Genomic DNA, 22,882 nt, shown 5'->3' on the forward strand with positions numbered 1-22,882 from the left:
TCAGCATCAGTCTCTGGGAGAGGGGACCATCTGCGAACTAAGACGTCCTGGTCTAGCAGGAAAACCAGTTTACTGACAGCCAGACAAAAGTTTGTGGAGGAACTTCACATTCTCACATCACGTTCATTTTTATACATCCACGTGTGCGTGAAAACCAGCGTACGTAACCTTTTTATACGTAGGCAGCGTTTATACATGAGGCCCCAGGTCTCAGCTGTACCAGAGGCTCCAGGATCCTTTCTAGATGGACCAGAGCCAGCCCAGGGTGGAGGGGAACTTAGAGGTTGATTAGGGCCCCTCAGCCATCAGGGGCCCTCACAGGAATAGAGAAGGACCAAAGTAAAATCAGCCATCCTGTGTCTCTCTGGTCATGATTTAAACATTTAAAGACAGAAATAAAGATTTAAAGACACAGACCTTGAGGAGAACTAAAGTGTCCTGAGATGTAAAGCTTGTTGTAATGAATGAGTGCAGCTCTCTCAGCATGTTGTTGTGTTTGTGTGAAGGTGTGGGCTCTGCTATGAATCAGTGTGAGGACAGAGAGGAGGGAGTCCCTCCCTCTAAAAGCACTCTGTGTGGGGAACATGACAGCCAGACCAAAGCTCAGAGGTGAGATGAGGATCTCTAACTGTCCAGGACTCAAATCACTCCACCATCATTATTCACTCTCAAAGCTCTGTGTGTGTTGTGTTGAAGCCCAGAGCAGCAGCAGGGACCAGACTCTGCTGGACCTGGACCTGGACCTGGACCTGGACATGGACATGGACATGGACCTGGACCTGGACCCAGCTGTGTGTCCATCAAGAGTGACCGGTCTATGGAAAATCCTCTTGACTTCAAAGGTGGACACCACTCTGCTGATCAAAGGTCAGCATGTTAAATGTTTGTGTCTCTCCTGAGATGAGGTTTGGTGTCTTTGTTTTGATCACTTCATGTTCTTAACTCTTCACTTTTTTCAAACTGGTCTCACATTTTGCAGATCTTAGTCCAAATATCAAAACCACGGTTAAAATCTACAAACAGCTGGATGCAGGTTTGAGAATGTGTAAGAACATTGAAAGTGGATGATAAATTAGCTCCTTCATGCAGTTTTTCAAATCAGGATCCACATTCACAAATCTCAGATCACAAAATAAAATCTTGGAACATTTAAACACGAGTTTCCTCATTTCATTAGAACACACAGGAAGGGTTAACAGCCCAACCTGCATCTTTTATGAGGGCTGTGATTAAGTTTCTTACTACAGGATTATGTAAATACACTCAGTGTGATCACGTCGTCAAACAGAAACACACTGTTCAGGATTCAAATTAAAGTATGCTAGTTTGTTCTGTTTACTTGTTGACTGAAGAAGGTAAATCATATTCTTTAAATAGCTGCTTTGGATTCTCTGCAGTCAGGTAATTTATTCAGCATAAAGTGCAGATGATAAGAAATAGTTTGAGTTCTACCCTTCAAAGTTGTTAATAGGAAAAATGAAGTTGGTAAAGTAGAACCACCAGAGCTTTATGATCTTGAGATAAGCATTTATACTGTTAATGTTTGACTCCAGTTTCTCAGTCCAAAGTTCAGAGCTGCTCTGTGTTCACATTAAAAAACACTTCCGTTTGAAGATGAATCCAGAGAGACTGCATGTGAATTTACAGACCTTTGAAAACCTGCTGGAGTCACATTTGTTCTTTCTCTGGTTGGTTTCCTGGTTGAAGCTGCTGATTAATTTCACCTTCGGTCGACGACTTCATGCAGATTATTTTTTATCATCAAAAGGTAACTTAATCATTTTCTGCCATTTTGTTGTTGTAGTATCAGTTTTACACTCTTCTGAACAGTAGAGGTGGCAGTGAGGAGTTCATCTGGTTTTTTTTCTGGCCACTCAGTATATTCTGTCAGTCCCAATTTAAGAGGCAATAATGTGAAATGTAAAAGTGACCTCTTTACCTCCCACTGTCTCCTCCAATGGAGGCTAGCTTTACATAGGACATTACGGACTGCTACTGCCATGAAAGGTTCAACGCTGTCTCCATTTATATTTACTCAAATTGCTTTCTCAATTACTTTCTCCTGAAAAATGATGTATGTATATTCGCTCGTATGTTATGTACATACTAATTTGAAACTTAGCAGTTATATTATTTAGTTATAGACTTTTATCATTATTATATTATTTCATGTTGCACAAGTAGCTGTTGAAGAAAAATGAATACAAAATAATAATTATTACAGAGAGGTTGCGATGGTGCAGTGGATTAGACCCTTGTCTTTGATTCCCACTGGAACACATCCACCAAATAAGTTATTGTCATGGGTCCTGCTTCACCATCCATGTTATAATAGAGCCGCCACCTGACCTGATAGCCTATTTAGATTTTTTTCCTAGTAAATATATTTGTTTGATAGCGAATTTGTTGCAAACGGGAATAAATATACTGTGTATTATTTTATTAAAAAAAACAATCATCCCAAGAAAAAGCCCCTTTTGATGTCTATGTGCACGTGCCTGATGCCATGTCACTATATTTCATGTATTTGCTAATTCTATGCTAAAAACTCAGTCCTGTTTCTTTCAGTCCTGTTACTCAAATACACTCTCTTCACCTCCTTGGGACAGTGTCCAGAGGGGATCTTTCAGATTTTTCCTGGGGTCTATTCTAAATCCAGAGTGAAGATACTAATATCATATGAAACTAGATGACCTAATGCATCCATTGGTACCGTGCTTTTCTTTGCATTTGGTATAAAAGTGTATTTGAATATTTCTGCATACTGTTAGCCAGGGCTCATTCCTGTTACTAAATTGTTTAGTTTTTTAAAATAAGATACACCACAATTTTTCTATTATGTTTAGGCCAGTCATTTATCCAATTGTTTAGTAAATTACATGATTTCGGTCTCCTTTAAAACAAAAAAAGGTGTTGCATTCTTTAGAAAAATACAACTTTCTAGCATATAAAGTACAGTTTTTGTCGCAAATATTCATTTTTTGATCATGTAACCAACAATTTATTTAAAATAAACACTTTCTTTAGGGAAAAACAAAGGAATTATTTGACCTGCTTTTAAACATAGTTTCAAAATGACATATAACACACCACAAACCAGCAGAAACCAGACCCGGTTGAGGTGCTCCACGCCGGCCCGTCTGACCCACCTGCTCGATCTCTGCGGCGTTCCTGATGATGCTGCTGATGGTCTCTGACGACAGTTTGTTCACCAGGTGTTTGAACATCAGACAGGCAAAGTCACAGTGCAGACACTGAACACACCACACAAAGCGTTACTACACAAAGAGCAGCCCCTGAACTCTTACACTTAACACTTAAAGACCATTTCAGTATATTTTAATAATGCTACACATCTTTGAGCTGAAACCAGTTAATTCACTCACACACCTTTTAAAGGGGCGCTGTGGAAAAGGAATTTGAATGTATTCAGCACAGTTTTATTACCTATATGTGAATAGGTTGTTACATCATCATAAACATCTAAACCACCTGCTGCTCTTAACCAATAGCATCTATATGACGCTGACGTACTGCGGTAAGCGTGTCGACTCATTTCCGTTTCCGGTGCTTGTGTGTTGGTACCGTGATGTGCTGCTCTCGCTAAACAGTTAAATTTGTTAGATTACAGCGGCCAACTGTCCGCTAAACACTTATTCTTACAGTAATTTTGCCTAAGCACTCACAGTTCTTTCCATCTTTTAGTGACTGCTGTTCAGTCTCATAGTTGTTCTAAAGTTTTGGTAGCTGACGCTACAGTACTTTAGCTTAGCCGTTAGTGACTTTAGCTTAGCAGCTAGCGATGGCTTCTCCTTCTCCCTCTCTCTCTCCTACTTTCTCCTGCTCGGTGTGTCAGATGTTCAGTTACTCCTCTGCCTCCTTTAGCGGTAATGGTACGTGTAATAAGTGTAGTTTATTTTTAGACATGGAGGCGAGGCTCAGTGATTTAGAAGTCCGGCTCCGCACCTTGGTAGATCAGTCTTTAGCTACCGTACTGTACGGTCTGAGTTAGCCTGTGGTAGCCGTCCCCCAGCATCTCCTGAGCAGCCAGGAAGGGGTGGCTGGGTGACTGTCTGAAGGAGGAATAGTCGTAAGCATTCAAAGTCCACGGGGCATCATCAACCTGTTCACGTCTCTAACAGATTTTCCCCACTCAGCGACACACCCGCTGAGAAACCAACTCTGATCATTGGCAGCTCCATTTTGAGAAACGTGAAGTTAGCGAAGCCAGCGGCCATAGTTAAATGCATCCCTGGGGCCAGAGCGGGCGACATTGAGTCTTATTTGAAACTGCTGGCTAAGGATAAACGTAAATACAGTAAGATTGTTATTCACGTCGGCGGTAATGACTCCCGGTTACGCCAATCGGAGGTCACTAAGATTAATGTTGAGTCGGTGTGTACATATGCAAAAACAATGTCGGACACCGTAGTTTTCTCTGGACCCCTGCCAAATCTGACCAGTGATGACATGTATAGCCGCATGTCGTCATTCCGCCGCTGGTTGTCGAGGTGGTGTCCAGCAAACGATGTGGGCTTTGTTGATCATTGGCAGACTTTCTGGGGAAGACCTGGTCTGATCCGGAGAGACGGCATCCATCCCACTTTGGAAGGAGCAGCTCTCATTTCTAGAAATCTGGCCAAGTTTATTAGTGGACCAAATCCATGACAACCCAGAGTTGAGACCAGGAGGCAGAGTCGCAATCTAACACACTTCTCTGCCCTTCTTTTTCAGCAGTTACCCACCCAAAACCCTACGCAGAGTCGCAGTCTAACACACTTCTCTGCTCCTCCATTTCAGGAGTTACTTAGTGAAAATCCTATAGTGACGGTGTCTGCCCCCCCGACCATCGAAATTATTTAAAAAGGTAAACAGAAGAGGAGCTGTGCATAAAAACCTCATAAAAATTAAAACCACAAGAGCAATAGTGCAAACGAATAGGAGAGTTAACTGTGGACTCTTAAACATCAGATCTCTCTCTTCTAAAGGTGTACTAGTAAATGAACTAATATCAGATTATGATATTGATTTATTTTGTCTTACTGAAACCTGGCTGGGTGATGGAGAATATGTTAGCCTAAATGAATCCACCCCTCCCAGTCATATTAATACTCACATTCCTCGAGGCACAGGCCGAGGAGGTGGAGTTGCAGCTATCTTCCACTCTAGCCTACTAATCAGCTCTAAACCTAAACCAAACTATAACTCATTTGAAAACCTTGTTCTTAGTCTTTCGCACCCAAGTTGGAAATCACTGCAACCAATTCTCTTCGTTATAGTGTACCGAGCAGGTACTCAGGAAACTTTGAAACCCTCTGCTGCAACGACTATTGTTACTAGTCCTATTATTATTATTGTTATTATAATCATTAACATTACGATTGTTACCATTAACACTACTATAAATATCTGTACCATTTTTCATTTAGTCTATAGCAACATCACCTTTACTGTCTGTACCTCTGTGTGTATATTGTGTAGGCTGCTCTCTCTCTCTCTCTCTCTCTCTCTCTCTCTCTCTCTCTCTCTCTCTCTCTCTCTCTCTCTCTCCTTCACCCCAACCGGTCGAGGCAGATGGTCGCCCACCCTGAGTCATGGTTCTGCTCGAGGTTTCTGCCTCTTAAAGGAAGTTTTTCCTTGCCTCTGTCGTCTAGTGCTGCTCTTGGTGGGAACTGTTGGTCGGTCTAGACCTGCTCTTTTATGAAAAGCGCTGTGAGACAACTGTTGTTGTGATTTGGCGCTATATAAATAAAATTGAATTTAATATAATCTGTGTGGTCATCATCAACATGTAAACCACCTGCTGCTCTTAACGAGCAGTTTGAAGATTCAGCTCTTTCTTTGGGAGTCAGATCAGCAAAATCTCCTGAGTGTTTAAAGTCACAGCTGTCTTTTTAGTACGAGAGTTTTCATCTACACTTGATTTGTGATGCCTTGAACTGTTTTTGTTTTTATTGTGCTGTCTACTGTTGTAATGTTGCTTTAACTTGATATCCTCCTGTAAAGCATGTGGTAACCTAGGTTTTTAAAGGTGCTATATGAATGAAATGTTACTTATTGACTTACTCAGGAAATGTTATTTAATGTTTTACATCCAGCTGCAGAGGTTCCCCTCTGTTTCCCTACAGTTCTTATCTCCAGTCATCTTGAAATTTAGGTTGTAAATCACTGCAGCAGAATGAAATTAATCAATAACAGTTTTTCTAAAATAGTTCATTTATAAATCCCTATAAACCTCATGGTGGGTCTGATCACTGAGACTTGATCCTCCATCACAGATTTATTTCCTGAGCTAATCTTTAGCTCATCAGCTGGTTAGTTAGCAGAATCTAGTGGACAGAAAATTAAACTACACATCTGATCAGAGACGTTTCTGACACTGACTGGGTTTAGATGTTCTAAAGGAAAGGTGTGACACTATCTCACGACCAAATTTAAAACTTATTTAAGAAATAAAAGCTTTTGTTCTTGTAGCCTTCATCAAATAACAAAACAAAGGGATCACAAACCAGACCCGTTTTGACGTCCCTCTGATGTTTTTTAGACTCTGAAGTTGTGAGGATGTGACGGCGTCCTCAGATCAGATGCACACAGACACCAGGACTGACGAGGAAGAAATGAGCAGCTTCTTCTCTCCCAGTGTTTCCTCCACACATGAAGGTGCAAAGTGTCTGTAAGTCGACCTGAAGTGAGTTCAGCAGGTGAGAATCCGACCAGAGGAATCTGTAAATGTCTGATAATCAGGATCACTTTGATCACATTGTGCTGGATCACTGTTTAACTGGACAGTAGAAATGCTTCTTGATGCTGATTGGCTGTTTCTAAATATCTCTTTGAAATCTGCTGTAGAATTTCTCTCCGAGTTAAAGAACAATGATTTCAGAAAGATTTCCCTGTAATATTGTTCATGTTTCTCAAGTAGAATCAGCAGCAGTCTGATTGTAGTCTGAGCTCACATCATCAGTGAAACATGCAGGGTGTGTCTGAACTGGTCTGACAGCTTGGATCCACTTGGCTCAGGTTTCTGGTTTAACTGTTAATACTCTGAAGTTAAGTGCATGGATGAAGAGTTCAGGGCTCAAATACAGACATCTTCCAACACTGAGACGGACTTGGTTTCACTGAAGACCCTTTAGAACAGTCCAGGGGCCTCATGTATAAAAGCCATCTGTCAGCCATCGGCGATGGCATTGTGATTGTAAAACCCCGTCCCCCAGTCAAAAAAAAAATCTAAATTTTTCACATTATACCGCTATGTGAAAGCAGGTTTTAATCACAACGAACATTATTATTAAAGAGGCCTACACCTCAGGTAAACACACCGGCTAATACCGGGGAAAGGCAGCCTGCAGTTGGCACTTGGCTTATTTTATTTCTTTTCCAATTGAAAGGTGCAGTATGGAATAGTTATGGCTGACTAGTGCGAGCACAAATAACACTGCTGGTTTGAATGTTTACATGATAAAGTGGTAACATGTGAAATGAAGTGAAATTAAATATGTGAAAGTCATCATGATCTATTTTTCTCACATTCAATTTTATTTTGATATTAAACCACTACATACATGATCAAACCTTTGTCAAAAGACATAATTAGGATTTTGATAGACTACTCCATTGACATCTGCACAGTAATTGCAGTGGAAACACTATTTTGAAACATTTGGTGAGTTTTGGCACTTTAGCAGTTTACTGACAGCCAGACAAAAGTTTGTGGAGGGACTTCACATTCTCACATCACGTTCATTTTTATACATCCCACGTGTGCGTGAAAACCAGCGTACGTAACCTTTTTATACGTAGGCAGCGTTTATACATGAGGCCCCAGGTCTCAGCTGTACCAGAGGCTCCAGGATCCTTTCTAGATGGACCAGAGCCAGCCCAGGGTGGAGGGGAACTTAGAGGTTGATTAGGGCCCCTCAGCCATCAGGGGCCCTCACAGGAATAGAAAAGGACCAAAGTAAAATCAGCCATCCTGTGTCTCTCTGGTCATGATTTAAACATTTAAAGACAGAAATAAAGATTTAAAGACACAGACCTTGAGGAGAACTAAAGTGTCCTGAGATGTAAAGCTTGTTGTAATGAATGAGTGCAGCTCTCTCAGCATGTTGTTGTGTTTGTGTGAAGGTGTGGGCTCTGCTATGAATCAGTGTGAGGACAGAGAGGAGGGAGTCCCTCCCTCTAAAAGCACTCTGTGTGGGGAACATGACAGCCAGACCAAAGCTCAGAGGTGAGATGAGGATCTCTAACTGTCCAGGACTCAAATCACTCCACCATCATTATTCACTCTCAAAGCTCTGTGTGTGTTGTGTTGAAGCCCAGAGCAGCAGCAGGGACCAGACTCTGCTGGACCTGGACCTGGACCTGGACCTGGACCCAGCTGTGTGTCCATCAAGAGTGACTGGTCTATGGGCAAACCCATTGACTTCAAAGGTGGACACCACTCTGCTGATCAAAGGTCAGCATGTTAAATGTTTGTGTCTCTCCTGAGATGAGGTTTGGTGTCTTTGTTTTGATCACTTCATGTTCTTAACTCTTCACTTTTTTCAAACTGGTCTCACATTTTGCAGATCTTAGTCCAAATATCAAAACCACGGTTAAAATCCACAAACAGCTGGATGCAGGTTTGAGAATGTATAAGAACATTGTCTATGGAGCCTCCTCTTGCTCAATGGAGGTGAATGAAGTTTAGTTTTGAGCTACTAACAGTAAAGATGCAGCTGGACAGATAAACAACAACTGAAAGTCGCTTTAAAACTCTGTATCGCTGAGAAACGGCAGATTCAGCTGAAAACTCACTACCAGAGACACCAACACATAAATATATCTATTAAATCTGCTTTGAGGACACATCTGATTTGTTATTTCATTGTTCAGGATCCATCGGCAGAGACCAGATTCTCCTGGACCCAGCTGTGTGTCCGTGAACAGCGACCGTCATGTCCCTGTTCACTTCAAAGCTGGACATAATGATGCTGAACAAAAGTAAGAATCTTAAATGTTTGTGTTGTTTTGTTGACTCTCCTAAAAAGAGCTCTCAGGTAGGTCTTGGTTCAGCACTGTTTTTTGTTAATTAAAAATAATAATAGACTCTTTATTTATTCCCAGAGGGAAATTCTCATGTCACATCAGCAGCACAGAAATGAACCAGGTTCAAAGAACAGTGCAAAACAAATGTCAAACACATGAGAAAGTAAAAATATTAAAAGTATGAGCATGCCCTTTTGTCTGCTGCTTACTGTAACTGTAAGTCCAGTTAGAGTCCAGTAGGACCTCAGCAGCCTCCTCGTCCGCTGATGTCCACTGAGACACAGCTGGATGAGTAAAACAGCAGCATTTTCTCCTGTCCAGTCTACCCTGCACCCAGCGGTGTTTCCATGGAAAGTGACCAGATCATACATTTTTATACCAAGATCTGGTATAGGTGTATGAGGATCTGTTTCTACCAGATATAACACAGCACATGTAACACTGTTTGTCATTATATGTTCAAATCATCATATTTCTTCACAGAGTTGATCTGCAGAGCTCAGAGGTTCCCAGTGGTCAGTCTGCCCAGCAGCATCAAACAGACCTGGACTCCATATTTATGGTGTGTAAATGTACAAGCTCAGCTACTACTGCTAATTACAGGAGCCAGCACAAAAATGTCATTGAAATTATTTCTATAAATTATTTTATATTTAATTTCTGGATGATGTTCACAGGCAGCCATAATCCATAAAGCTGCAGTCAGTCCCAGCTGATAACCTATTGTGAGATCAGATATTTTAGAGGAAAACTAGAATATGTTGGAGCTAACAGGAATACGCTCAGTCTGGGTGCTAGTTCTGTTTGTCACAGCAGAACATCACTTAAGACCAAATATGAAATAAAGAGCTGAGAGAGGGTTGATATGCTGTTTATTTCTTCCCTCTGCAGTAACAACATAACAGAATGTATGTTTAGCTGCATCGACACAAAGATACAAAAATACTCTTTTTCATTCACGCACTTGTAATGAAAGTTATTGCACTGCACAACTGTAGTCCATCACTCCACCAGCCCACTGATACGCACCAATTTTAACTGTGTGACGTCAGTTAGGCTACACTACCACCGCAGGGCTCCCACTATAGAATAACCAGCACCATATGGAAACAGTCCTCAATAACACCAACTTGTTCTACAGAACATCTGACTGATACACTCAGTATCAACATTTCTGTGATTTGCTTACTTTGTTCTTTAACAGCATTTACTCATTAGGTAGAAATCTCAGCAAGCAATATGTTTCCTTTAAAAATATTATAGGAGACAGGGCAGTCCACAAAGTAAATAGTGAAGCAGCATTCTGATCCAGTCTCCATGCTGCACTCTGCAGACCAGCAGGCTTTCTGTCTGTCACAGATGATCTGATGTTGACTTCTACCAGTTCAACTTTACATTTTCTTCTGTTCCAGCTGCTCCAGGAAAACATTGGCAGGTTTGTGAAGAACGAGGTGAAGAAGTTCCAGAGAGTTCTGAGTCCAGATTACCCAGAATGCTTAGAGAGTCAGAGGGAGGATGAGGAGGTGTTGGACGGTGAGGAGGAGCAGAGGAGGAGCAGCAAAGAGGCATTTCTGAAGATCACACTGCACTTCCTGAGGAGAATGAAGCAGGAGGAGCTGGCTGAGCGTCTGCAGAGCAGTAAGAGGATTTGAACAGATTTAACATGATGGAAAGAGGAAATGGAGGCAACATGGGAGAAGTTTCCATTTCAAACTCTGCTGTTAATATGATGCACACATTTGGATCAGATCTATGAATTCTTCTGGGCTGAAACTCAGAAACTGTTCACAGCTGATGAGCTGAAGAGATTTCATGGAGGAGGAAAATAAATACCATCTTGATGTCTTAAAGTTTACATTTATCAGATTTACTGTAGCATCCACTTATTAATCACATTTCTTCTTTCTTCATTCAGGAACTGCTGCAGTGTGCCGACGTAAACTCAAGTCTAAACTGAAGAAGAAGTTCCAGTGTGTGTTTGAGGGGATTGCTAAAGCAGGAAACCCAACCCTTCTGAACCAGATCTACACAGAGCTCTACATCACAGAGGGAGGGACTGCAGAGGTCAATGATGAACATGAGGTCAGACAGATTGAAACAGCATCCAGGAAACCAGCCAGACCAGAAACAACCATCAGACAAGAAGACATCTTTAAAGCCTCACCTGGAAGAGACGAACCAATCAGAACAGTGATGACAAAGGGAGTGGCTGGCATTGGGAAAACAGTCTTAACACAGAAGTTCACTCTGGACTGGGCTGAAGACAAAGCCAACCAGGACATACAGTTCACATTTCCATTCACTTTCAGAGAGCTGAATGTGCTGAAAGAGAAAAAGTACAGCTTGGTGGAACTTGTTCATCACTTCTTTACTGAAACCAAAGAAGCAGGAATCTGCAGCTTTGAAGAGTTCCAGGTTGTGTTCATCTTTGACGGTCTGGATGAGTGTCGACTTCCTCTGGACTTCCACAACAATGAGGTCCTGACTGATGTTACAGAGTCCACCTCAGTGGATGTGCTGCTGACAAACCTCATCAGGGGGAACCTGCTTCCCTCTGCTCGCCTCTGGATAACCACACGACCTGCAGCAGCCAATCAGATCCCTCCTGAGTGTGTTGACATGGTGACAGAGGTCAGAGGGTTCACTGATCCACAGAAGGAGGAGTACTTCAGGAAGAGGTTCAGCGATGAGGAGCAGGCCAGCAGATCATCTCCCACATCAAGACATCACGAAGCCTCCACATCATGTGCCACATCCCAGTCTTCTGCTGGATCACTGCTACAGTTCTGGAGGAGGTGTTGAAGACCAGAGAGGGAGGAGAGCTGCCCAAGACCCAGACTGAGATGTACATCCACTTCCTGGTGGTTCAGTCCAAACTGAAGAACGTCAAGTATGATGGAGGAGCTGAGACAGATCCACACTGGAGTCCAGAGAGCAGGAAGATGATTGAGTCTCTGGGAAAACTGGCTTTTGAGCAGCTGCAGAAAGGAAACCTGATCTTCTATCAATCCGACCTGACAGAGTGTGGCATCGATATCAGAGCAGCCTCAGTGTACTCAGGAGTGTTCACACAGATCTTTAAAGAGGAGAGAGGGCTGTACCAGGACAAGGTGTTCTGCTTCGTCCATCTGAGCGTTCAGGAGTTTCTGGCTGCTCTTCATGTCCATCTGACCTTCATCAACTCTGGTGTCAATCTGCTGGCAGAAGAACAAACAACCTCCCGGCTGTCTAAAGTCTTCAGAGACAAACTTAAACTAACACATCTCTACCAGAGTGCTGTGGACAAGGCCTTACAGAGTCCAAATGGACACCTGGACTTGTTCCTCCGCTTCCTCCTGGGTCTCTCACTGCAGACCAATCAGACTGTCCTACGAGGTCTGCTGACACAGACAGGAAGTAGCTCACAGACCAATCAGGAAACAGTTGAGTACATCAAGAAGAAGATCAGTGAGAATCTGTCTCCAGAGAGAAGCATCAATCTGTTCCACTGTCTGAATGAACTGAATGATCGTTCTCTAGTGGAGGAGATCCAACAGTCCCTGAGTTCAGGAAGTCTCTCCACAGATAAACTCTCTCCTGCTCAGTGGTCAGCTCTGGTCTTCATCTTACTGTCATCAGAAAAAGATCTGGACGTGTTTGACCTGAAGAAATACTCTGCTTCAGAGGAGGCTCTTCTGAGGCTGCTGCCAGTGGTCAAAGCCTCCAACAAAGCTCTGTAGGTGGATAAATGGATGTGCAATTTCAAAAATGCTTAATTTTATATTTGACAAATAAATTATTTAGTTTGTGTTCATTGCTAATCCTTTTTCAGGTTGAGTGCTGTAACCTCTCAGAGAGAAGCTGTGAAGCTCTTTCCTCAGTTCTCAGCTCCCAGTCCTCTAGTCTGAGAGAGCTGGACCTGAGTAACAACAACCTGCAGGATTCAGGAGTGAAGCTGCTGTCTGCTGGACTCGAGAGTCCACACTGTACACTGGAAACTCTCAGGTCAGTAATAAGCTGTTTCGTTTAAATCCTCTTCATCTGGTTTTAGGTTCAGTTAGGAAATGGTCTGTAGGATTTTCCTGCAGACGTGATTTTCTAAAACACAGAGTTTATGATGTTTTCCTGATTCCAGGCTGTCAGGCTGTCTGATCACAGAGGAAGGCTGTGCTTCTCTGGCCTCAGCTCTGAGCTCCAACCCCTCCCATCTGAGAGAGCTGGACCTGAGCTACAATCATCCAGGAGAGTCAGGGGTGAAGCTGCTGTCTGCTGGACTGGAGGAGCCACACTGGAGACTGGACACTCTCAGGTTTGGACAGACAGCAAGAGCTCACACACTGCAGGTGTCTCTATTTTCTGTTATTTTCTGTCAGTCTACTGGAGTCCATCATCATGAAGGACTTCTTATTCTCCTATTCTGTTCAGAGCAGTGAGTAGGCCTGAGATAGGAAACACACGGCTCTCCAGAAGTCTTATCGATTGGAAACCATTAGAAACATCAGAAACTTGGATGTAAAATCATTCTAATGTGAGACCTGCTTGCAGCATTTCTCTATGGATAGAATCAGGGGTGGACTGGTAATCTGGCATACCAGGTAAATGCCTTGTGGGCCGACGAAACTTTGGGGCCAGTGTAACATAAATTACTTATTTATTCAACTGTTTTAAAAAATGGGCCAACGGTCGGCCCATAAAGCATGTACCGCAGCACATTGGGTAATTTTCTATACTGACACCCCCCCCCCCTCCTCTGCCTTCTGTTTCTTGAGTTGTGGGCCAAATAAAATTAAAATTCTGCAGATGGATGCCACCAAATGCGCAAAATAACCGATGTGTTAGCAGGAGGAGAGTGGAGGTGAAGCGTAAGCAGGGAGTGCTCAGCCTGTAGGGAGGAGCAGGGAGGGAGGGTCATAGTGTCATTTACACTGGGGACGCTGGGGACATGTCCCCACCACTTTTTGAAATGGTAGATATTGTCCACATCACTTTTTGAAAGCATTTGTTAAAAATGTTAATGTTAAGAAATGTTAATTAACAAATGAAAATGCTTTGAGAAAGGTTTATTTGCACTATTCTGAAAACCAGCAATGCAATAAAAACATAGAAAAAACTGAAAGTAACTTAAGCTAAAAAAAGAGCTACAGATTACTGCATTATTCTATTACATTTTTATATTCTGAATCATCACGCCAACTGAATTTGTGCTTCCCTTTACATAAATAAAGACATTCCACCATAAATTGGTGCAGAAAATATCCCCAGAATGCAGGAAATTAAGTGTTTAATGCTCAAAATAGTATTCAAATATATTCTTGTCTTGTTCTCGTGACCCCAATCTTGTGCAATGTCACATCTCATGGGCAAAGTGTGTCGTCACCCCCCTAATCTGAGCCCTTAAATGTCCCCACCACTGTTCAACACAAAGTGAAGCCCTTGGGTAGGATGTGTGCCATGCTGTAGTGACAATGATGATGATTACTTCAATTAAGGTTGATGATTATAACATATGAGTACACTGATTCACTTGCACTGGTGCACTTATCCGTGGCACATACCACTCGGCTTGTTTGTGTACAGTAGGTACACATGTTATATATGGAAGGATGGTGTATCGGTGAGAAGTGTCTCACCAATTTAGGTGAGCCGCCTGAGCCAACAATGCCAGGGCCAATTTTTTGGTCCCAGTCCAGCTCTCGATAGAAGTGTTTGATGGTTCATCTCAACAACTACTAAATTTGTTGAGATTAATGTAGCTGCAGTGTTACAAGTCTAACTACATTTCTCAGTAGTGTGGTGGTAGCTTCGCTTTTTTCTGATCAAATGGCTTTTCAACCTCGAAGCTCCTTTATTGATCAAGTACCGTGGTAGCATCCACACTGGGGTTGGGCCGATAGACGATGCCATCGGTGATGGCTGATGGCTGGTGAAAGCAGGATTTAATCCCCAAAACATTATCATTATCATTTTAAAAATACCTGGTTTGCACCTGTCTCTGAATTCTCTTCTCCCACACTCACACACACCTAACGTTACATCTCTGTCTCTCTCCGCCTGTCTGCTCCACTTTCTCCATCAGCAGTGTGTTTTATAAAGTCGCCTAAAACACACAGAACTGGTCTTTTTTCATATTGTTCCACCCGTGATCTGTTATCACGGCAGCAGGTGAGCCGCATGCCGGCTTGTTAATGACGTAGCCTATGAAACAACCGAAACCATCTGCACTCTAGTGCCTGCTGTTGCATTACCTGGTCCGTGACTTGTAACGTAATAATGGAGTGCCAAGATTTTTACTGAGTGAAGTCTGTGCGAGTCAAGAGATGCAATAAAATTACTGTTATTATTGTTAATAATAAAATGTACTTCAAAGAACGGAGCACTTCCTGAAGGCTACCATGCCGACCAATCACAGTTCTTGCTGTCTGTCTTCTTTTCTTCCTTTTTAATAATATCAAATAGCAACATATATCACCAATCTTAACATTGCAATGGATACTTCACATTAGGGATACCGATGTATTTATAGCTAGGGGGTACAATAACAGAACAATACAGCGAAAATAAATAAGGATATCACAGATATCTGTGAAGGTTCTCAGAAGGTTAAAGTCAAGGGCAACTGGACTTGGTTGAAGGATATCACAGACCTTTAAGCGAGTACAGACATTAAGGAGCCTATCTTCAAAGCCTTTCTGTTGGAGGAGAAACTAAACAAAAATAAAGTTTCTTTCTCAAAGACTATAAATGGGGTTTTTGTTTGTAAATTTGCATTTGTGTTTATGAAATTTAGCCAGAAACAACATAAATTGATTAAGAAATAATGGTCGCAGTGTTACACTAAAAAAGATATTCTGCCAGAACCAGCAGAAACCTGAATATATCTAATCATTAATAAATGTACATACTGTACATCCTGACAAAACATATGTAATGCCGTTTCTGTATGAGTCTCACAGAAGGTACAGTTCTGCATCGCCGCGACATGTTGTTGTATTTTTGGGGAGGTGCAGGTCAGGTTACAGCTTAGATTCGACGTGTAGACACCACAGTCCAAAATTATGATTTTGCTGCATTTAAAAAAGCGCTCTGCCGGAGAACTTTCATCAATGTATCAATCAATTGAGTTTATAGAGCACTTTAAACAGGGTTGGAGTTACGTGGGAGCTCAGCTCCCATAAGGAGGTCTGAGCTCCCATGGAAGCAGTAAAATCAGCATCTGTTGCGGTCACTAATTCATTCTTCAACAACCATTATTTTGAATCACACAATGTATATTTATTGTTATATTGTTATTATTCACATTAAAAAGATAAACAGACTTAAATGAACATACTTTCCTAATGAACTAATGTTACGCTGCGCACCGCATGACTGACAGGATGGTTCCACTTCTCCACCATCAACCACTATGGTGCGCAGTATAGATTTGACTGAACAGGTCTGAGACGCGACCCGCAAACATTTGGTGTACTGGGACTTTTTCAAGTTGCCGGTCCTCTCCTCTGCCCTCTCCACATCAGGTTCTCTGGGCGCTATGCATGGGCGTAAGTTTCATCTCACAGTAGGGGGGGAAGTAAACATAAAATTTCACGAGAGCAATTTTTGAGGGGGACACAAAAATACAAAATTGTACTTGTAGGCCTATAGGATGCGTGTACACAGAGAGAAGTCTTACTACTATTTTATATATAACACAAAGCAATAGTTGTTTAAATATGACTTAAGTTCATAGGTTCACCACACAGCCGTATTATCATAAATAACTTGAGTCATCTAGGCTACATAGTAATTTAGGTTTCTTCTGGGATAGAGGATGTTTCTTACACACACATATCTATCTATCTAATACACTGCTCAAAAAATACTAGAAACTAAAATAACACATCCTAGATCTGAATGAAATAATCTCATTAAATACTCCTTTCTTTACATAGTAGAATGTGCTGACAACAAAATCACACAAAAATTATCAATGGAAATCAAATTATCAACCCATGGAGGTCTGGATTTGGAGTCCCACTCAAAATCAAAGTGGAAAACCAAACTACAGGCCGATCCAACTTTGATGTAATGTCCTCAAAACAAGTCAAAATGAGGCTCAGTAGTGTGTGTGGCCTCCACGTGCCTGTATGACCTCCCTACAACGCCTGGGCTCCTGATGAGGTGGCGGATGGTCTCCTGAGGGATCTCCTCCCAGACCTGGACTAAAGCATCCGCCAACTCCTGGACAGTCTGTGGTGCAACGTGGCGTTGGTGGATGGAGCGAGACATGATGTCCCAGATGTGCTCAGTTGGATTCAGGTCTGGGGAACGGGCGGGCCGGTCCATAGCATCAATGCCTTCCTCTTGCAGGAACTGCTGACACACTCCAGCCACATGAGGTCTAGCATTGTGTTGCATTAGGAGGAACCCAGGGCCAACCGCACCAGCATATGGTCTCACAAGGGGTCTGAGGATCTCATCTCGGTACCTAATGGCAGTCAGGCTACCTCTGGCGAGCACATGGAGGTCTGTGCGGCCCCCCAAAGAAATGCCACCCCACACCATTACTGACCCACCGCCAAAGCGGTCATGCTGGAGGATGTTGCAGGCAGCAGAACGTTCTCCACGGCGTCTCCAGACTCTGTCACGTCTGTCACATGTGCTCAGTGTGAACCTGCTTTCATCTGTGAAGAGCACAGGGCGCCAGTGGCGAATTTGCCAATCTTGGTGTTCTCTGGCAAATGCCAAACGTCCTGCACGGTGTTGGGCTGTAAGCACAACCCCCACCTGTGGACGTCGGGCCCTCGTACCACCCTCATGGAGTCTGTTTCTGACCGTTTGTTTCTGTAATCCATGAAAAACAATATCTTGATAAACTCTTCTGTAAATGTCTTGAGTCTTATCAATATGCTGGAAAATGGATTTGCCATACACAGACCTGTATGTGTAGCCAACAAAAGCACTTTCGTATGACGGTCACATCACGTACATCAAATCCTTGTGACTTTGCTGCAGGGGAATAAAGACACGAGAGACTGAGTTTACTTTCTATTGTGTCGCCTGAACAAAAAGCTCTTGTGAAAAGGATCAGGGTCCAGTCTGACCACCTCTTCCTCTAGTGAGGAGGAAACTTTGATATGTAGAGCAAGACACTTAACCCTTCGTTGCTACAGAGGCGTCAACCTCTGACATGTATAGCAATTGTAAGTCTCTTTGGATGAAAGCGTCAGCTAAATGAATAAATGAAAGCAGAAAGTCAAATGTTAACAATAATATATATACAGTGGGGCCAAAAAGTATTTAGTCAGCCACTGATTGTGCAAGTTCTCCTACTTAGAAAGATGAGAGAGGTCTGTAATTTTCATCATAGGTACACTTCAACTATGAGAGACAAAATGAGAAAGAAAAATCCAGGAAATCACACTGTAGATTTTTAATGAATTTATTAGTAAATTATGGTGGAAAATAAGTATTTGGTCACCACAAACAAGCAAGATTTCTGGCTCCCACAGACCTGTAACTTCTTCTTTAAGAAGCTCTTCTGTCCTCCACTCGTTACCTTTATTAATGGCACCTGTTTGAACTCGTTATCTGTATAAAAGACACGTGTCCACAGCCTCAAACAGTCAGACTCCAAACTCAACCATGGCCAGACCAAAGAGCTGTCGAAGGACACCAGGAAGAAAATTGTAGACCTGCACCAGGCTGGGAAGAGTGAATCTACAAGAGGCAAGCAGGTTGGTGTGAAGAAATCAACTGTGGGGCAATTGTAAGAAAATGGAAGACGTACAAGACCATTGATAATCTCCCTCGATCTGGGGCTCCACGCAAGATCTCATCCCGTGGGGTCAAAATGATCATGAGAACGGTGAGCAAAAATCCCAGAACTACACGGAGGGACCTGATGAATGACCTGCAGAGAGCTGGGACCAAAGTAACAAAGGCTACCATCAGTAACACACTACGCCGAGAGGGACGCCAGGCGTGTCCCCCCCTGTACATGTCCAGGCCCGTCTGAAGTTTGCCAGAGAGCATATGGATGATCCAGAAGAGGACTGGGAGAATATCATGTGGTCAGATGAAACCAAAATAGAACTTTTTGGTTAAAAACTCAACTTTGGAGGAAGAAGAATGCAGAGTTGCATCACCATACCTACTGTGAAGCATGGGGGAGGAAACCTCATGCTTTGGGGCTGTTTTTCTGCAAAGGGGACAGGAAAACTGATCCGTGTTAAGGGAAGAATGAACGGGGCCATGTATCGTGAGATTTTAAGCCAAATCCTCCTCCCATCAGTGAGAGCGTTGAAGATGGAACGTGGCTGGGTCTTCCAGCATGACAATGATCCCAAACACGCCGCTCGGGCTCCGTTAAAAAGCATTTCAAGGTCCTGGAGTGGCCTAGCCAGTCTCCAGACCTCAACCCCATAGAAAAGCTGTGGAGGGAGTTGAAAGTCCGTGTTGCCCAGCGACAGCCCCAAAACATCACTGCTCTAGAGGAGATCTGCAGGGAGGAATGGGCCAAAATACCAGCTACAGTGTGCAAACCTGCTGAAGACTTACAGGAAACGTTGACCTTGAGTACTGACCAAATACTTAGTTTCCACCATAATTTACAAATTCTTTAAAAATCCTACAATGTGATTTCCTCTTCTCATTTTGTGTCTCATAGTTGAAGTGTACCTATGACAAAACAGACCTCATCTTTCTAAATAGGAGAACTTGCACAATCAGTGGCTGACAATACTTTTTTGTGTATCTATCAAAATCATACATTGAAAATGTCATGCTTTTTGACAAGCAGCACATCTATTAAAGTAACAATGTTTTTCCACTGGTTCTCAGTTTGTGAGGAAATACATTTTGTTGTAATATTTGGGAGTTTCTGTCTGATTTAGATCTCTCACGTTGTTACTGTTTGGAGCAGGTCTTTATTCTTTTGCTACTCTGGAATGAAGTTGGTTCAATATAAATAAAAGTAGCTCAGATGTAGTAAAGGACTTTTGCCATGTTGCTGTAGCTGAGCTTGCTACGTTTCTCCTGGTTGTAGCTTCAGTGTAGTGAAGCTTCATTTAATGCAGAGTTAACTGGTAGCTTGGCTCACTACATTTTCCAAGTGGTTTGTCCAACACTGTAAACACTAGTGTTTTGTTAATTATAAATACAATTGTTAAATATTTAAAGCAGAGGTCACTAATAGGCGGACCGCCGACCTACAGCCCATTTATTATTGAGACTTACTACCTCGTGACGGAGCGTTTCTATTTTAACACGCGCAGCTTTTCTAGCATTTACTGTACTGGTTTAGAGGACCAGGAAACTCACAGACCAATCGCACGTGCTCCAATCGTCTCATGTGACGCTGCTCAGCCAATCAAATCTGTGCATACCGAGGCTTGCGAGTCGAGTCCGCGAGATTCACCAGAGACGTTTTGGAAACACACCCGAATTGAGGAGACGAAAGATAAAAGAGATTTCACATGACTTTTAATCAAGAATGTACAGATTTTTACATGTACATTCCTCCCACGGGCAGTTCAAAACCAGAATATCTCATAGATCTCCAATATGCTAGCTGGAGCTCACGTTTCTCACTGAACAACAGAAAGTAGGAAAGTGGTAGCTCTGTAAGAGGAAATGAAAGAGAAGAGGAGGCATTACAGCTGTTCATTTGTGTGTTTATTATAAACTGGTTAAGACTACACTTCATCACTTCAAGCTACACTTTTTATTACATTTTTTCTAAAAATTAGGCACTTTAGTTTACTTAAATTTAGAATTTATTATTTGAATAGTTATTATTTATTATCCCTCCAGTTTGATGTGAAAACTGACTGAAATATTATTTGATTTGACAGTCCGTTGTTGACTAAAAACATGTGTTGATACAACTATAGGTTATAGTACTGAATGATAACGCAAGTTCGTCGTTTTGATGTTCCGGACCTTTGCTTCAGGAAATTTTCTCTAACTAGACCTCTTTGAAATCTAATTGAATACCCCTGATCTAAAGCAAAACAAATGCGCATATTTAGATGCATATAATTATTTGCTGCTGAGAGAAACACCTTCTCGGTGCCTTTGTTCTCTGTTAACTTCATCATTTAGCCTCATCTGTCTCTGTGAAATACAGTCCTTTATTGATATGAAATTCCCAAGTCAGTTTTATTAAGTGCAAAATCACAAACTTGTCTCAAAGCTTTACAATCTGTACATCATGTGGCCTCTCTGTCCTCAGACCCTCTGTTTCTGACAGAAATTACTCAATACAAGTTGAATCTGATCTGAGAACAGTCTGGAAACAGTTTAGTTGTTCATGTGTGAATGCTGGTCAAACTGTTTATTTAGCGGGACAACATGCAGAGGACAATATTTGACATCCTGCTCTCATATTAGTTGTCTTCTTCTTCAGGTCCTTTTCTCAGACAGTGAAAGAATCCTGGAGACAGTTGACACAGATGAGTTTCAGCCTGTTTCTCTGTCACACTGACAAACTGAGGAACACTGCTTCATGTTGAACAGCAGTTAGGACTCATGTTGGATAGAAAATCACTCTGACTGTGTTTCTTCCTCCAGGGTGGACCATGGTGGAGAGCAGAGGTTAAAACCTGGTCTGAGGAAGTGTAAGTGTGGATTCAATCTGACTCATGATGACAAAACAGCACACAGTCAGTTTCTCTTAATACAAAGTTGTAGTTGTGATATTTATTCATTCAAACATTACTGACTAAATGCATCATTAAACTTTATAGAAATGAACAACATCAGCACACAAACAAAGAATAAACCTTCAGATGTGTCTGATGATAAACTGCTGCTGTGTTGTGTCTCGTTCTCTCCATCAGATCTCTGTGAACTCACACTGGACACAAACACAGTAAACAGAAACCTCAAACTGTCTGACAACAACAGGAAGGTGACACATGTGGAGAGAAGCAGCCATATCCTGATCATCCAGAGAGATTTGACTACTGGGAACAGCTGCTGTGTAGAAATGGTCTGACTGGTCGCTGTTACTGGGAGGTCGAGTGGAGAGAAGGAGTTTATATATCAGTGAGTTACAGAGGAATCAGAAGGAGAGGAAAGAGTAAAGACTGTGTGTTTGGATTGAATGATCAGTCCTGGAGTCTGATCTGCTCTGATGGTCGTTACTCTGTCTGGCACAATAACAGAAAAACGGTCCTCCTCTCTCTCCTCCTCCTCCTCCTCCTCCTCCTCTAACAGAGCAGCAGTGTATGTGGACTGTCCTGCTGGCTCTCTGTCCTTCTACAGAGTCTCCTCTGACACACTGATCCACCTCCACACCTTCAACACCACATTCACTGAACCTCTTTATCCTGGATTTAGGATCTGGTCCTCTGGTTCCTCAGTGTCTCTGTGTTCTGTGTAGGAGGGAGACAACTTCCAGTCCTGTGGTTTAAATGTTGGTGGTGGACGAGGCTTCACTTTGGTTAACATCTGGCTCACTGATTGTGCCTTTAATGTCAGAAATGTGTTTTCTTAGAAATGGTGAAATGATCTCAGGACTGAACTTGTTGTGTACAAACTGTGTTGACTTTGATTTTCACTTTAATAAAGTTTTCTTGGAGCAGCATCTAGTAGCTGCTGATGGCTGCAGAGCTTCTCATTCACTTCAATAAAGGTTTGAAGACAAAAACTCAACAAATAGTCTTGATTTTTTCTGTTGCTCAAGTACATTTCTTTTCCTTGTTTGATCCTCACAAAGGCTAAATCAAAAGATAAGTCAGGCAGGAAGGAAGTGAAGCCTTGAAGGTTTATTATTATTATCTGAAAAATATAGAGAATATATAATAGGATTTAGTTTTTTCTCTCAATATTATTTTAATTATTTTATGAAATGAAGTTGTGTCGACAAACATAGTTCATGCAACATACT

General features: G+C 42.2%; 1 pseudogene; it reads left to right on the top strand.

Moving 5' to 3' along the window:
• Nucleotides 1-755: 755 nt before the first annotated feature.
• On the top strand, nt 756-22,647 carry LOC119909385 (annotated as a pseudogene).
• The last annotated feature ends 235 nt before the right edge of the window (nt 22,648-22,882 follow it).

Source organism: Micropterus salmoides, unplaced genomic scaffold (assembly GCF_014851395.1).
Source record: "Micropterus salmoides isolate LMB-PRFRI ecotype aquatic unplaced genomic scaffold, ASM1485139v1 Ms_hic_scaffold_18, whole genome shotgun sequence".
NCBI lineage: Eukaryota > Metazoa > Chordata > Actinopteri > Centrarchiformes > Centrarchidae > Micropterus > Micropterus salmoides.